Source organism: Acomys russatus, chromosome 10 (genome assembly GCF_903995435.1).
Source record: "Acomys russatus chromosome 10, mAcoRus1.1, whole genome shotgun sequence".
In the NCBI taxonomy this organism is placed as follows: Eukaryota; Metazoa; Chordata; class Mammalia; order Rodentia; family Muridae; genus Acomys; species Acomys russatus.
The window spans coordinates 66,649,459-66,666,003 of record NC_067146.1 but is presented as its reverse complement, the minus strand read 5'-3'; positions in this window follow the sequence as shown (position 1 = coordinate 66,666,003).

The window sequence follows — 16,545 nt, the reverse complement described above, 5'->3', positions numbered from 1 at the left end:
GCAATACTTCAGCTGCATGGCTGTTCAAGGTTTCTGGCAAGCTGCTCTCATCCCCTAAACAAATTGTTATTCCTACTAATGCCAGATCCTACTTACTAAACATAGGACATAGCTCACTGATGTCCTTAACTGCATTTTTGTTCAAGGATACTCAGAATTTATTCCAATCAGGTATAATAGAGTGCCCAGCCATAAGGTGACTGCCACAAAGTTAAGACTTTTATATTCACCATTTCCCAGAAATAGGAGATGCACAGCATATAATTTGGGGCCATACAGGGGAAGCACCATGGTTGGATAGAAGTTGGCAGAAGCAGTGAAGAGCAGAGGAAATTGGAGCCAATGTGTTTTCAACGTGGCTTTAGCTAGGGAGAAGAGGAGCTCTAAGATAGGAGGTTTAGGTCTTTGGAGGATGTGAGAACTATCTGTATCTGTCTATTCTCTGGCTCAGTGGTGACAAAGGATGGGGTGGGGGTACTGCATGGTTTGGTGGTTTGCTGTGCTTGGTGTGCTTGGCTTTATACAGAATAAAAAAGAAAAGCATGCTCTGATGTGTCATGTTCTTTCTCTAGGAATCAGTTTACCCAGTTGCCCAACTTCAGGACACAAAAAATGAGAGACATGCTTCACACTACCTCTTACCAAGGCTGTAAATGTTGAAGTAGATCTCAGTACTTCTGAGGTTTGCTTTGTGCTATGCAGTCCTTTATTCAAACAAACATCACTGATTTGCCCAACATATGAAATTATCACCACCGGAGGTTGCTCCAATGAACATAAAGACTGTTGTCCAGAACCTGAAAGACACAGCCTCTCTCCCTTTTTCTCAGTGGTTTTGCCTTTAAATTTAGTTTATTTATTTACTTTGTCTTTGTATGTATGTGCCTTAGTGTATATGTGTGTACCACATGTATGTAACAGCCCATGATGATTAGAAAAGGCATCAGATTCCCTGGAACTGGAGTCACATAGAGTTACAGATAATTACAGATAGTGAGCTGGCATCTGAGTGCTAGGTACTGAACCAGGGGCATCTGTAAGAGCAGTAAATGCTTTTAGTGGCTGAGCCATCTCTCCAGCCTCCCACCCTATTTTTGGAGACAGAGTTCTACTATGTAGTTCTGGCTAGCCTGGAATGGAATTCATAGAACTCTGCTTGTCTCTGTCTCCCAAATTCTGTTACTAAAGGTATATGTCATTTTATCTGGACTCCTGGGTGTTTTTAAGAAAAGGAAGGCAGATCTAGAAATCTATGGATGCTGTCTTGGGAATGCACACAGGAGGCTTCTCCTAATGCTGGCTATGACTGGGTAATGTGGGACTCAGCTACCCACATTCTATAATCTGCTCTTTGGAAGCTTTTCCAGATGTCCCATCACTTGGGACACCATCCACTCAGAGGACAGGCCAGAAGGGAGACAGCTTATCTGGATATTGGAATTGCCTTGGGTGTTGTATCTGAACCGTGAAGATGTCTTGGCCTGGATAGAAAGCAGAAGGATGATGCCATGGGGAGAGACAGCTAGGGTAGGAAAGAGCCTTTGCTCCTGAGAGCTAATCTGCTTTCGCTGTCAGGAAAGGGGGCAAGCTTCAGAATCTACAGATGAGGACCTCACAGCCCACTGAGACAGCATGGGTTTCCCAAAAGACATCTTGTTCAAGACAATAAGTAAGGTACACCCACTGAGGGCCAGACAGTGTACTCCTGAAGACACTCCATCAGGATGCCAATGACTGTGATTAAACTGTGCTTATGTAGGGCTGAAATGATGGACGGCTTTACATTCCTAGACCTCCTACCTCTGAGACATAGACAATGCCCCTCATCAATCTCCAACTTGGTGTACTGATAAGAATTCTCTAACTCTTCATCTTTGTTATAAATTACATGTTGGGCAACGTTAGAAGTGGGGAGTGATTTTTTGGAAAGCTCTAGAAAACTCGGGAGCTACTAAAACTCCACCCTTAAATCTAATTACCACTTTCCCTTAGAGCAGTCTACAACTGTCCTGTAAGGTGTGACTTACTCTCTCTCAGATTTTCTTTCTTCCTATTTTTAGCAACCCCCCTTTTTCTTCCTGCTTCGCTGGCTCCCAGACCCATTTCTTTGTTAAAATCCAGGCACTCTGGTTCTGCCTAGGTGAAGGGCTCTGGACAGAGCTCCTTGAGCAGGTGCTGGTGAGAGCTGGTAACTGTGGCCTACTGCCAGAAACAGTCTGTGGCACAGAATAAAGCTGTGCTCCCTTCCTCTGGATTCTCCATACTTCTAAATTCCTGCACAACTTCCTTCTCTAGGTGCTAGGAAGGAACTCTGCACAGAAAAACCAGGCAGCTCTCAGGAGGAGTAAGTCAGTCCAGGTCTCAGGGCCAAGACTGGAACAGCCATGATGACCTTCTGAAGATGCTCCCCAAAGCCTGTCCCATCTCAGTAAGCACAAGTTAGTCCAGAAAAGAACAGCGTGGTCTTCTCCTCTTCATGCTTAATACTGTTGTTAAGATTAGCACTGTCATTTATTGTGCTTTTCCATGCTAACCTATCCTTGTTTGGAGTCAGTTATCATTAATAAGGTTGAGTCTGGGAGAAACTGCAGCTCTTTTCCTATTGATCTCAGTGTTCTGAGGCCCTAGTGATGTGACGTCACTGATGTTGATTTCTTTCTTTCTTTCTTTCTTTCTTTCTTTCTTTCTTTCTTTCTTTCTTTCTTTCTTTCTTTCTTTCTTTCTTCTTTGCTGTGTCCTGTATTTTAGTTAAGCTGACAGTTGGGCAGAGTCAGAGATCACTACTGGTAGGCTTGCTCCAAGACCTCAGCTGAAGCTCATCTCATGCTACTCCTGTGTTATACGAAGGGAGGGCCACTTGCCCCTAATTGTTCGCCTGTACCTGTCTCATCCTCATCTTTTTCTTGTGGGCACAGGATCCTTTGGCATAGGAGAACGTCTTCCTGTTTGGAATTCAAATTTAAAAATGGTCACCATTGCTTTGCCCCCAGACAACAAGGCCTTGGAAACAGTGACATCAGCCATGAGGACTGATGCATTAGTAGTTATGGCATCGCTTTTATTTGTCCTCGGTTTTGAGTTTAGAATTTGGTAGGGGAATGCTGAAAGTACCTGCGTGTAGTCTGATTTCTGTGAATAGTGAATAACGTCATTAGAATATAGTAGCCTGAGTTGCTGATATCCCAGGAGATGCTTGGCATGGCAGAGACAGGTGGTGTATTAGAGCACTGGGCAAATATGTAGAAGGCTGTGCTTATAATCCAGATGTTTCTACTTACTGGCTATACGATTTTAAACTCCCTCCCCCCCCTTTTCTCATTCACGCCAACAAGAATGCTGAATGTTCAAATAAGGTTATTCATATAAAAATGTTTGATATTTACATACTAGGCTTCTTATACTGCCTGCTATACAGTTATCTAAAACCAAGGAGATGTGAAACTCTGTGCTTGGTTTCACAGCTTCTTGGCTTCTTACAGTCATATAGAAAATTAGAAATTATATTTAATTCTTTCAGATGGACAGATGAAGTGGAAAGCAAACTCATGTGGTAAAGACAGGACACTCCCAGAACAGATGAAAAATGATGAAAAATAACAGAGGGAAGCAGTTGGCAATGGGCTGTGGTATATCCACAGGCTTCCCTTATTATTCAGGGATGGCTGCCTTGCGCGTGTCCAAAATCTAATGTTTAAGTATACAAAAGTAGCAGAAAAAGGGCATTTGGAGAATGTAGTAAGGCCACTTCAGATTAATTTTGCAATTATTTCTAAAACAACTCGCATGGTGTCCTGGTTGATCTTACTCAGTTTTACAACAGTTGCAGAGATCTCTGAGGCATACTGTTAAAGAAACCAATGACACCAGCCAAGGACAATATGTGCAGTAAATTTCAAACCCCTACCCAGAACTAGCCAATGGGCAGGACATTCTTCACAGTTGAGTGGAGAGTAGGGACTGACTTTCACGCGAACTCTGGTGCCCCATATTTGACCATGTCCCCTGGATGGGGAGGCCGAGTGGCACTAAGAGGAAGGATAGCAGGCTACCAAGAAGAGATTTGATACCCTATGAGCATATACAGGGGGAGGAGGTCCCTCTCATTTACAGTCATAGAGGAGGGGAGTAAATGGAAAATGGGAGGGAGAGAAGAATGGGAGGATACAAGGGATGGGATAATAATTGAGATGTAATATGAATAAATTAATAAAATATATTAAAATAGTGTGAAGAGGAGATATGGCACACTCTGTAGCTCTGGCATTTATTCTACTTTAAAAAAGCAACCTCCAAATAACAGAGAGATAAATTGTCTCAATTGTTATATCATCTACATAGAAAACTTGATTTTTAGGGTGGAGATGGAAATCTCCAAGGTCACATTCTAAATCTGCACTGTACAGTCTGGTAGAGCAACATGACAGGGACTAACCACAGTGGATATGGAGAACTGGGAATGTGATGAAAGTAACTAAAAAAGTGAACTCTAAATTTTATTTTATCTAAGTTAATTTAAATTTAAAAATGGATATTTGATTCATTTGCTGAAAAACTGTGAGTGCATCTAGTGCGGTTTTGCTATGTTAACCTACTTTTTAAAATGTAAATCTAAATACAGATCAATTATTTCTGAGGAAAATTTAGCATCTGAATTTAGGTTGTCATAAGTACAAGATGAAAGTCAGATTTTTAGGACTTGGAAATAATTTTAATGGGAGTATTTCAACAATAATTTTATATTGATCACTTGGTGAAATAATATTTTTGGATGCATCAAGTTAAACAAAACTGAAAAAGAAAAGCTATTAAGATTACTTTATTCATTTTTGGTTCTATATTCTAAGGTGACCTTGAAAATTTTGTTACATCATGTGTCTCAAATTAGCTCTCGGGCAGCATTATTCCACTGAGTAAAACAATGAGTTTGTAAACATAGGTTTTTTTTCTTTTTTTACTTTAGGTCTCTTGATTTCAACTACATTGCTTCTTTAACATAGTGTTCTGTCTTTTCCATTTGTGGCCGTAAAAGCTCACCTATGGGCATTCATCACAAAGAGCATCGATAAGGGGCAAGAGTAACAGAGCATGACTTGATAGGTGGAGGCCCTTCATTGGCTTTCTTGGCCACTTTCCTTGGCAGGTCCAGGAGTCAGATCTCAAGTTTGCTCTCAGTGTGGCCTGCTGACTGTGTATTTCATTCCATTCTCTGTATTGTTGCTTACCAAGTTACCACTCCTCTTCCACTCATGTGTGATCATGACATTTGCTGTGGCCAAAGAATACTGGACAACAGTGGTATCTGCGTTGCACGAGTGGAGGTAATAGAGTTGTGTGGGACTTGACTGACTTCCTTTTCTTTCTGCCAGAGGCCTGGATAGAGACTGTGAAGTTGTTACACCAGTCCGGGATCTGGAGTGATGATGGGGAAGGCATGCTGGAAGACCACAGGAATGACTACTGCTGTCTGAGTGGCTGTCCCCTTAGCTGCAGGGTCGTGTATTATTGTACCACAGATCCCAGCATTCATGAACATTGAAGAAGCCAAGAGGCAGGAAAGGAAAAGAGGGAATCAGGTTGTATGTCATATAGGTGATTCTTATTTTTCCTTTTGTAAAGGCTTTTGAGGACTTAACAAGAACACAGTGCATGTAAGTGGTTTCCACAAGGTACAGAGAAAGAGTAAGGAGTTTCCAGTGCAAAGTCCTCTCCAAGATAAGAGTTGTTGGGTCAAGTTTTCCTTTCAGGAATAAAGAGAATGCTCTGCCTTCATGTACTTAGAGTGAAAACTGTTGTAAGTTCAACAAAGGAAAACTTCATTGAAGCTGAGGGGAGAGGCATGAGGCTTAGTGCTCTTGATTATAGAGATTGTAGATGGTCCTGCTTCATAGTCTTCCACAAGTTATTTGATGGTTTTATTGGTCCCAGTTATAGCAACAGATATGTTTACAGGTCAGTTATGTTTGAGTATTATTCCAAACACTTCATTGTCAGGGACTAGAGAGGCAGCCCAGTAATAAAGAACAATTGTTATCTTTGCAAGCAGATCAGGGTTTGATTCCCCGCACTCACATGACAGCTAACAACTGTGCAATTCCAGTTACAGAGGATCTGACACCATCTTCTGGCCTCCTTGGACAGTGTATGTTTGTGGCACAGACACATATACAGGCAAAACTACCCATGCAACAAAATAAAAATATATAAACCTTAAGAAACCACTGGTATTATAGTCTACAAACTCTTCTGTTGTTTGTTGAAATCACTCTCAACAATACCTTGCTTATCCTAAAATTAAAAGAAGCCTGTATCTCTCTTCCTTTACTTGCACAAGGTTATTCCATCTAAACAAGCTAAAATTTATTTACTAAATCTACTTGCATAGTGTATTTAGACCTTTCTTGTAAAAATATTACACCAAACACATTTCTCTCTCTCCTAACCCTACACTGTGATGCTTGGGTGTTTATGCATTTATGTTAATGTACCTATGTGAGAAATTAAAGGAAGGCAGTTCAACTAAAAATAACTTTAAATACTGTACCTCAAAAGGCAAAGGGATTATCAACTTGTGTCTGTCTTAGGGTTCATAACTTTGGTCTTAAATTTTGTGACTCTAGCTAATAAACACTGATATCTCAGTTGGTATAATTTACTTTGTATCACAAATGCATTTATGCTTCACAGCATACTGTGACTGGGGATCAGAGAGCAAACAATTGATATGGTTATTTCTTTGAGGGCTTTAGTTCAAAGGTTGGAGTTCAAGTTCTCTGGAGAACAATTTCAGAGTCCTAAAGTAGACATTTATCCTTGACTTTTTTTTGAATGTCCAACACTTAACTTAGGTATAAGTGTGTGGGAGTCATTTTTCCATGGCTGTTGAATGAATACAAATTGGTACAAAAGTATAAGAAAAATCTAAGGAATAAATTTTATACTTTCAAAAGAATTGGAAGCACAAAGCTATAATCTAAAGATTAAAATATAAGCTTATCAAAGTTACAGGTAAGTTACAGGTTAGATCTTCTTAATGGGTGGTGGGGTGCAATGACATGGATTCCTTCTTTGGAAGGGTCAGATGCTTAGTTGAATGTGTGGTTATTGCTATTTAAGAATGCTTAGTAATTTTTTTTACCAAGGATCCTGGGTTTTGGTTTGCACTGGACCCTGCCAATGACTCTGCAGATCCTGCATAGAGACGACAAAAGGAAAGCTGAAGCTTCAACTGTAAGGGGAAACTAGTTCACAGTGAACTTTTCAGGGATCCTGCACTCCACACCAACCCCAGGAGGGCAGGGTAGAAGACAGAGACAAGAAGAAGTCTTATTTTGTGCATCTGAGGCAGTGAGGAGAGAACCTTCTCCAGGAGGCCCTTACCTGTAGTGATCTGAGTGGAGTGTAGAGAAGAGACCACATGTAAGCTCCCATGATGCAGTGGACTCTCTATTAATTGTATTGAATAGGAGGAGACATTATATTGCCACAAATTGAGAAAACAGAGCCTCCAAAACTATCTGTTTTAGGTCTTATATCAGAGGTAGGGGAGAGATAAAACAAAATTCTAAACCTTAAATTAACTTAATATGGTCAGACTCCTCTTTTTTCTTTACCCCTTCCTTCCTTCCTTCTTCCTGTCCTCCCTTTTTCCCTTCCTCCCTTCTTCCCTCCCTCTTTTTATTTTTTTCTTCCTTCCTTCTTTATTGTTTCCATTTTTGGTTTTATTTTTTAAATTTTGTTTGGGACATGGTTGTATACTGTAGCCAGGCTGGCCTGGAATGCACTATGAAACATAGTCTGGCTTTCAACTTGTGATGATACTCCTGCCTCAGCTTCCCAAGCACTGTGCTTATAGAGGTGAGCCATAGCTCCTGGCCATACCTCATCTTTTCTGCTACATTTAAAACATGCTTTATTGTGTAGTTGTTCTATTGCCCAGCTCCATATCTTTGAATGCACTCCACAGTCACTCTCTGCAGTTAGAGCAGTTGTGATTCTCTGTATTGACCCTTGCTTACTATACAGAGAAGCTGCTCTGATGAAGGCTGAGAGCAACACTAACCTCTGGATGTAAAGAGAATTTACGAGGCAGTTTGAGACCATGCCTATGTAGGAGACAACAGTAGTAACCATAGCCTAGAGTCTCTACGGCCTCCCCAGCCATGGGTTCTTAATGAGATTTACAGAATGAGACAAGCATTATCTGCTGTGGAGTAAGCCTCTAATTTGATAAAGAGTGATTGGTTACTCTCACAATAAAGATACCAGTATTGTACTTGTGGGCATATCTTGCCAAGCATGGCTATTATGGTGGTAGCCAATAATTCTTTGTTCCAGCAGCTTGCACCTTCAGGTACTATAAAAGCTAAGCAACAGGGAGAAACTTATAATCAGATTCAACTTGATTTATTTACATCTTGCAACCCAAGTGTGTGGTGGATCTTCAACAGCAGGGTCCTATAGTGTTATTCTGATGGGCAATCAAGAACATTGACAATAGCTTGTTACGTTTTAGGTGTCTATGACCAACAACTCACACAGGAAAGCATGTCACATCAGCGACTAGGATTTTGTCTATTAATCTTTGGCCTCTGAGAGGAGCATTATCCAAACAACCAGTAAAGGGGCTTTTAATCAGAGAGTTATAAAATCAGATTGCATGACAATGGGTTAAGAGCTCTCTGCAGCTGAATCTTCAGTTGACCTAACTATAATCATTGTGTTTCTGCAAATGTTACTCACCATGTGTCTGCTACTTTAATCAACTAGATAACAGATTGACATCTACCATTGTTATAAAAGGATACAATTTAATAGGAAAAAAAAAATCATGAAGGAAATGAGAGTGAAAACAAGAAATTAAAAAAAAAAAAACCTCAGAGAACTGCAATTCTACCAATAGTAGGCTAAAGCCATGTTATAATTTTGACTATATAATGTCCCCCACTGATTCTGTGTTGATGGCTTGGTCCACAGCTAGTGTACTTGAGGGGGTAAGGCCAGCTAGGTGAAATAGCTCACTGGGGTTAAGAGGGCTGTTTTGTCCTTAGCTCCTCATCATTTTCCCTCTCCAACCCCTCTTACCACTTTGCTTCCTATCCACACGTTGCTCTTTTCCACACTGTTCAAATATTGGTACAGAAATGGGAGCAGTGTCTGGTCTAACCTGGACTCCTTTCTTGGCCAGCAACCTATCTTTCTTGTTTCAGGTTTTGCTCAACTCCGAAACAACGCCATTCTGCTTGGCATGCCAGTTGCCAATCAAAGCCAGTTTCTGCCACTTGACTGCTTTCTAACCTGGGGGAACTTGTTCTCGTAGGTGTTTTGTCTGAGTTTGTGTGAAAGCTCTGTGTGAGTCTTCTAAACCTTGTGCCCCTGAAAGCTGATGAAAATAAACTCTAAGCAAAAAGCTCCCCTGTGCCGCTCAAGCCTCCTGCCCTTGCTTTTGAACTAGTGGATCCTACCTCACACTTGGACCACTGGCAATTTTTCTGGCTCACTTTATTTTATGTCTCTGGCTGAGTCATTTCTATTGCTTTCTAGCCTTATCTGGTGCCTCGTGTTATCCCTTCCCTAACCACACTGCTGTCCAGAACTTCAGCTTTGGTTAGGGTCAGCCTTAGCTTCCCCTCCTGTTGTTGAAATGGAGCAGATTCTAATATTTTATATAGGCGTTTCTGAGAAATACAATGATTATAGTTAGGTCAACTGAAGATTCAGCTGCAGAGAGCTCTTAACCCATTATCATGCAATCTGATTTTATAAGTCTCTGATTAAAAGCCCCTTTACTGGTTGTTTGGATAATGCTCCTCTCAGAGGCCAAAGATTAATAAACAAAATCCCTGAGAAAAGCATAAACTCCTGATGTCTCCTACTGTCCAGACCCTAGGGACGTGAAAATAGTGGGAAAAGGACAGTCCCCATCAATGTCCAAAATAGAGGCAACTGCATTTACAGTAGCCTCTTCCTCGAGGTTAACACCAACCTCCCATATCTCCTATAGAAGTAAGGCCCACGTAAGGTCAGTATTTTAAATCTTTTAATCCCACAAAGCAAAAGCAGAAGAAACAAGCAGGCTTGCAGACTCCCCTGTTAAATAAGGCAGACTCGGGACCCTTCTGGGAAGATTTCCACAACTAGGATACTTTACCTTCTTCAGGAGACTGGGTACGTAGGCTTTTCCAGCCTAGGACTGTGGCCCATAATAAGCAGGGAAAAACTCTCAGACAACTTCACAGACTTCCTTCCAGGAGGTCCCTCAGGTCTCTTATTCCCTGGTGGTGGGAATGCAATGGGAAAACTCTACAAAGCAGTAAGAGTCAAAGCCCTCAGTGCTATAGATGACCCTTCATCCTCTTCTAGGAATTTGTATTACAGGGCGCTCCCAGACAAGTGCACAAAGAGCAACTGTGTAACTCTAAGAGAGCTTACAGAAGAGCTGACTACAAAAGGCAAGGGCACTTGAGGGAGAAAGGGAGATGGGGAGGGAAGAATGGAAGGAAAAATGTTTTTAATTTTTAATTTTAATTTGTTCACGCTACACTCCAATTGTAGCCCCCTCCCTCATCACTGTCACCTCCCCATCCCACCTTCTCTCTCTCACACCCATTCCTTCCCTCCCCTAGTCCTCAGAAAGGGGAGCCCTTCTCCCCTCACATCTGACCTCAGCCTATCATGTCTCATCTGTACTGTCTGTATCCTTTTCCTCTGCAGCCTGGCAAGGCCACCCTGCCTAGGGGAAGTGATCCGGCTGTGGGGACCCAAGTCCATGTCAGAAGTAGTCCCTACTCCTCATATTATGGGACCCACAAAGAGACTGTGCTGTCTATCTACTGCATCTGAGCAGGGAGAAAAATTTTAATGTCTCACAATATGGAATTGGTTAAATAAACCATGGTCCATCTGTAGATGAAATACTATAATACTATGCATCTTTAAAGAATGATTTTTAATGTGGTTCCTGCCCTGGAAAATATTCTTGTTATATTGTTAAGGTAGAAAAAGCAGGTTACCAAACAGTATCCATTTAAGGAAACACACTAAATGTTAACAGTGGTTAGCCGTGGGTGGTGTGATTTTAGTTGACTTTTAAAAATTATTTTTGTTTATATGCTTTTTTTGAAATCATCCACAAAAACATGCATTACTTCTGTAGTTACAAACGACAGTCTGAAAACTAATAATGCAGCCGCTGAACACCTAGCCATTCTCATATTGTTTTGTGTGAGGTGCAAAAGCACCCCAGTTAGAGTGAGCAGAGACTTAGACTGAGACCTTGTACTCGCCAGACATTGCCTCATATAAATCCCTGGCGTTGGCAACCTTGGCTTTCAGCCGAATCCCCACCTGGGGCCACTGTTAGAAATGAGGTTACAAGAGCATGGTGGCCATGGGGGAGGGAAGCCCTTAGTTGAGCTGACGCATCTACACAGCGCCACCCAGAGGACAATCAAGGAACTCAACGCCTTTAATTTTCAGACCGGCCCGAGAGACCCGTTTCTGATAGCCAGAAGTGTACACAGTTGCTGTCAATCCTAATGTCAGGGTCACCATCTACTTTGATCAAACCTAGCCCCGTGAAGATCATCTGTGAGAGTCTTAAGATGTGGTTTGGGAGTGCTACTTCCCAGTGGGACTTAGTATCTCTGAGGGTGGTGTTAGGGGCTTATCTTAAAAAGCTGCTCACTACACTCCTTAGCATCCTAAAAGCTGTTCCAGCAGTCAGGGCACAGCCCCCACTCCACCCCCGACACACACTCGCTCATGTCACTGTCAGTGCCACCATTGCTGCACTCATTTTTTCCCCCTTCTCTCTGGAGTAGGCGGCAGGGTGGGTGGGAATTTAGACAAACTTTTTCCCATCAACAACTTTATGAGTTCCTTTTTCATTCATTCTCACTTTGACGCACCATTGACAAATGATTCAGCCATAGGCACATCTCCCTAGGAATTCATTTCTAGAGGGGACATTGGCAAGTGATCCCAAAGTGATCGTACAGTGGGAAAAACCACCGTGTGGCCTTGTCCCAGGCCAGCCGAGCCCCGAGTATAGAGAACCAATAGGAAAGTCCTTGTGCTCAATGCGCCAACTTCAAGGAAAGGGCTCTCTGCAGGGCCAGTGGGAAAGGCAGAGGGGCCCATTTCACAGCTGAGAATACAGAGGAATTGAAGCCACCCGTTTGCCTGCAGTAACACTGGGAGTTAGGGGTAGAGTTAAGTCTCACCAGTAAAACATCGGTAATGGTTCTGGCGCGCAGCCGGGCGGCTCTGTTCAGCTCTGAAGCAACTGAGAAAAGGTACCTAACCACTTTGTTATTGTGAAGCCTCTGAGGATTTGATGGGGAGGTACAAGTGTGAATACACACCCCCTCTGAAAGTGCAAGGGTGTATTGAGCCCTCCAGTGCCTCCAGAGTTTACACAATGCAAACGCCTAGCTCACCATAAGAAGCAGAGGGAAGCCAGCAAGGCTGTGAATACAGGGAGCCGAACTCGAAGAAAGAATTTTCATCATTACTGCAAGAAACGGCTTGGAGAAGGGCAAGAGCAAAACAACAGAGTGAGGAGGCTGTGCGCGGTCGCTGCCAGGAGGGAGTCCAAAGTGATGGCAGCTGACGTGAGAGCTGTATTTTAGGATCTTTCACCCACTTGCACATTTGTCACTTGGAGATGCTAACAAAGGCCCGCAGTGGAGATCTGCTCTCTTTTTGTTGAGTCTCCCTATTAAGGCATGACAATTAAAAAGAAGAAGAAGAAGAAGAAGAAGTCAGAGGCGTGGAAAACAAAACAACACGAAGCTGTCCGTATGATGGAAGTCAGTGCATGCCAATGAGCTCACTCAATACCATTTATGCAGGATTCCGGAACATTCTCCTCTTCCTCTTGGCATAGAGCTCACTCTGTAGATCTCTCATTATCTGGGACAGCAGCAGCCATCAGTGTCTGCCCTGCTTGGCCTCTACTGTCAGGGACCTGTTCTGTTCAAGTAATGATGATAAACTCACTTAGCAGGTTCCAGAGGTTGTGAATAATGGACCCAGTGGCCCCTCCTCAGAAAACAGTGAACCAAAGCCGCACTCTCAATGGCTCCTTTACAAGAAACAAGGGGTGTCACAATATGACTGATGCTGACAATTTGGACCAATGACCAAAAGTCACAATGCTATTACCCAGCAGTGTCAGCCTCGATGTCCATCTTACAGCCATGTGAAACAGTACAAAGGACCCAGGCTTAGGAGGTTTTCTCGGCATGTCTTGTCCATTCAAAGCTTCCCACAGCCAAAGCCTTCACCGGAAGATTTTTCTGGTATCACAGGAGGCTGGACGAGACCATAGAAAGGCCACTCATCAATTTCTGTTCTGCAAATCTCAAGGCAGAGATGCTGTCTGCCTGGCCGATGAAGGTGAGCCTCTGCAGCAGAGTTTGTATCAGGAGTTTGGACACGCAGGCTCGGAGTGTCATGGTTCTTATCTGTATGGTGGGGATATAAATCTACGTCACCCAATTTGCTGTAGAGATTAAATAGACATTTTATTCAAATTGCCGAGCATAGCATGGAGTAGACAGTAGGTGCTCAATATTTTCCCCTACGTTTTCTTGTAAGTAAACAGCCCTACGTCACTCTCCAGGAAAATGGCAGAGGCAGGTGTTCATGTAGCCAGTCCAGGAATCCTATAGATTTCTTCCTACCCACCCTGCATCTTCTCAAAGCCAGGGCGGAAAGACCTTCCCATCCCCAGATGGAGGCCTGGTGACTCACCTTTCATGATAAACATTCCTGCGCAATTAATTTGAAGCATCGCGGAGGTGAGGTAGTGGTGGATGGGAGTGATTTTTTTTATCGTGTTACAATAATTTATCATCTCCTCTCCAGCAGCTCTCCTCTGGCTGGCAGCTCTAAAAACCCCACAGTCGACAAGAGAGCAGTGAACAGAAATATTTTCAAGAGCAGATGGGACATACCTTCAAAACGCAGGATTGTCCCACTGAAACTGGGACATCTGGCAACCCTAAAAAAGCCCAAACTAGATGAAATAAAAATTATGAGATGGAGGAACAGAAAAATATGTCTTTGCATTGATTAGCAGCGAATGCAATTAATCTCCTTCAACTCCCTTCTCAGTCCTGCAGTGTAAAACAAGGAGAAATTGCAGTCTTACTGGATTCCCCCTGTGACAATTCTTACGTGATAATTTCAAAGTAGCGTGAGTTTCGGAACTTCACAGTAATGCCTCCCTTCCTACTGCTGCCACTGTCCAGAGAGCAGTGAAATTCACACCTCCACTCCCTCAGCATGAAGCTTTTCTTATTAGCCCAGGCAACAGGGATGGAGAGAAGATTCAGGTAGTTAGAATTGTTACAGTTTTATTAGGAAACTCGAAAGAGAATTCTTTCTTGCTTTGTTAGATGGTTTCTCATCCTGTTTTCTCCCTCTTTCTGTCCTCTGCTAAGGACTGAAAGTCAGGCCCTCGAAAGCCATGTGGCAGGCCTGACAACAAGGCCAATTAATGATCTTGTTTTGCTAAACCTCCAAGAAAGACTTCTTGGAGAAACTCACTCTGTCATTCTTCAGCCATGGCTGACTGCCTAGCTCCTCCTGAATGTGTTGCATCATGCCAGAGTTGTCTGTCCACTCTGTCTACAACATCCCCTCCACTCCGTGAGCACTCAGACACCACCCAATGCTTCCTCTTAAGGTACATCACAGCGCTTGGCCTGTTGGCTTTAGCCATTTACTTTTCTTACTCTAACCCACCATGTCTCCCCATCAGTTCCCATGGTCCAAGTTTTCACAGTGCCCCTGTGTGATGTGGTAAAGCTCCTTGCTGGAGGAAGATCAAGGCTTCTGGTCTGAAGTTGGAGATTCAGTCTTGCCACCTACTAGCTCTGTGATATGTGCTTATTTGATGATACATACTCCGTTTTAACATACGGGAAGCAGGAAAGTTATTGTTTTACAGGATCCTTGTGAAAATGATTTGAAAATAAACACAGCTCAGCAAATAAGGTACTAACACCACAGTGAGTGCTATGATAGGAAACATGATCATTCATTGCTATTATTATTAATATTGTTGCCATGGTTCAACCTCCTGGCCATAGAGCTACAGAGACCTGTGAATTCAATAGGAAATAGTCAGCAATGAAGATAAATGTGGATTTGCTTTCAGAATCAGACTCTGCCCAGGAAAGGGAGTCAGGAAGAGCACTTCTGTGAGGGCAGCTGGACTTGGGAGTGGACTGTGCCTAGGGCTGATCAGCGGTTACATTTCAGGAAGGATGTGCAGGCTTAGGTCCAAATAGCAAGTTTTTAGAAGATTGGAAAGGGCATTAGGGACCAAATATCAGTCCTTTCCAGGCACAGACGTGAAAGGGTATGGTTTCTGGGCTTGGTTGCTTAGCCCTTTTCCTGCAAACATGTCTACTACAGGGAGATCATGGTGATGTGTGTTTGGACAAATGCTGAGGAGTGATGGGAGTGGATTCTTTCTTTGATCCACTGGATGTTCATTTGGTCCAGTTTTTAAGTATAAATCCAGATGGTTATGCTCACCATGGTGCTCAAGCGTCCTTGGTATCTGATCAAAATTCTCACCTACCACCTTCAATCACTTACGTCCCTGGCCTATTGTTCACAGATGTCCCATCAACCCCCTTTATCCAAGGTCACCCTCCACATGGTAGTTTTCCTTCCACTGAGCTCCTACTCTATTCCTCGACTATCATTCTCCATTGTCCTAGCTGCGTTCAGACAGCAAGCATCTTCTCCACGCCGTGGCAGCGCATGCCTACAGATCATGCGATGCCCCGCCCCGAAGCTTTTGTACCGACTTCAGCGTGTGCCCACAATCTTTTCTCTTTAATGTCAGTAAGGAAATTGTGAATATGAGCTGGAGGGGCTAGGGCTGAATCTCAGGCAGAGGGGCCAGAGGGAGGGAGCTGTGGGGCCAGAAATGTGAGACTCAAGACTTGGCAGGCCTTCGTGACAGATTGGTTGAAGGAAGAACGGGTGAGGGAAAGATTGGAAGTGATTGATTCTTGATTTTTAGCCTGTTCAGCCAGACAGATGGTGATTATATAAGTGAAGTTTGAAAATGGAGATAAAGGGAACTTTCTGGGTCCATGGAATATGTGTAGAAATACCTGAGAAGTGGCTGAGAAGAATGTGTAGTGACAGAGCTCAGTGGAGAAGACCTAGGCTGGGCCAAAGAATGGGGGATTGTCCAACCTCTGTAGAGAGCAGTAGAAATGATTGCAGTGGAGAGCACCAGACAGAGACCAGAGTTTAAAATATGAAGCGTGAACAACCGAATCCACAGATCCCTCTCTTCTGTTGGCCGTGTAAAATCTTCACTGACAGGAGTCGTAGCTTCCTTGTTTGATTCCTTGTTCTGAGTACAGTTGCCATCTTGACTCGAAGAAATCTATGAATATGGTGCCCAGAGGGTGTAGTGCAGTGCTAGAGCATTTGCCTAGCAGCCCAGGCACGTTTGATCCTTGTATTGTCAAATAATTAAATAGGTAAGGTTTGAACCCTAGTATTGCCACA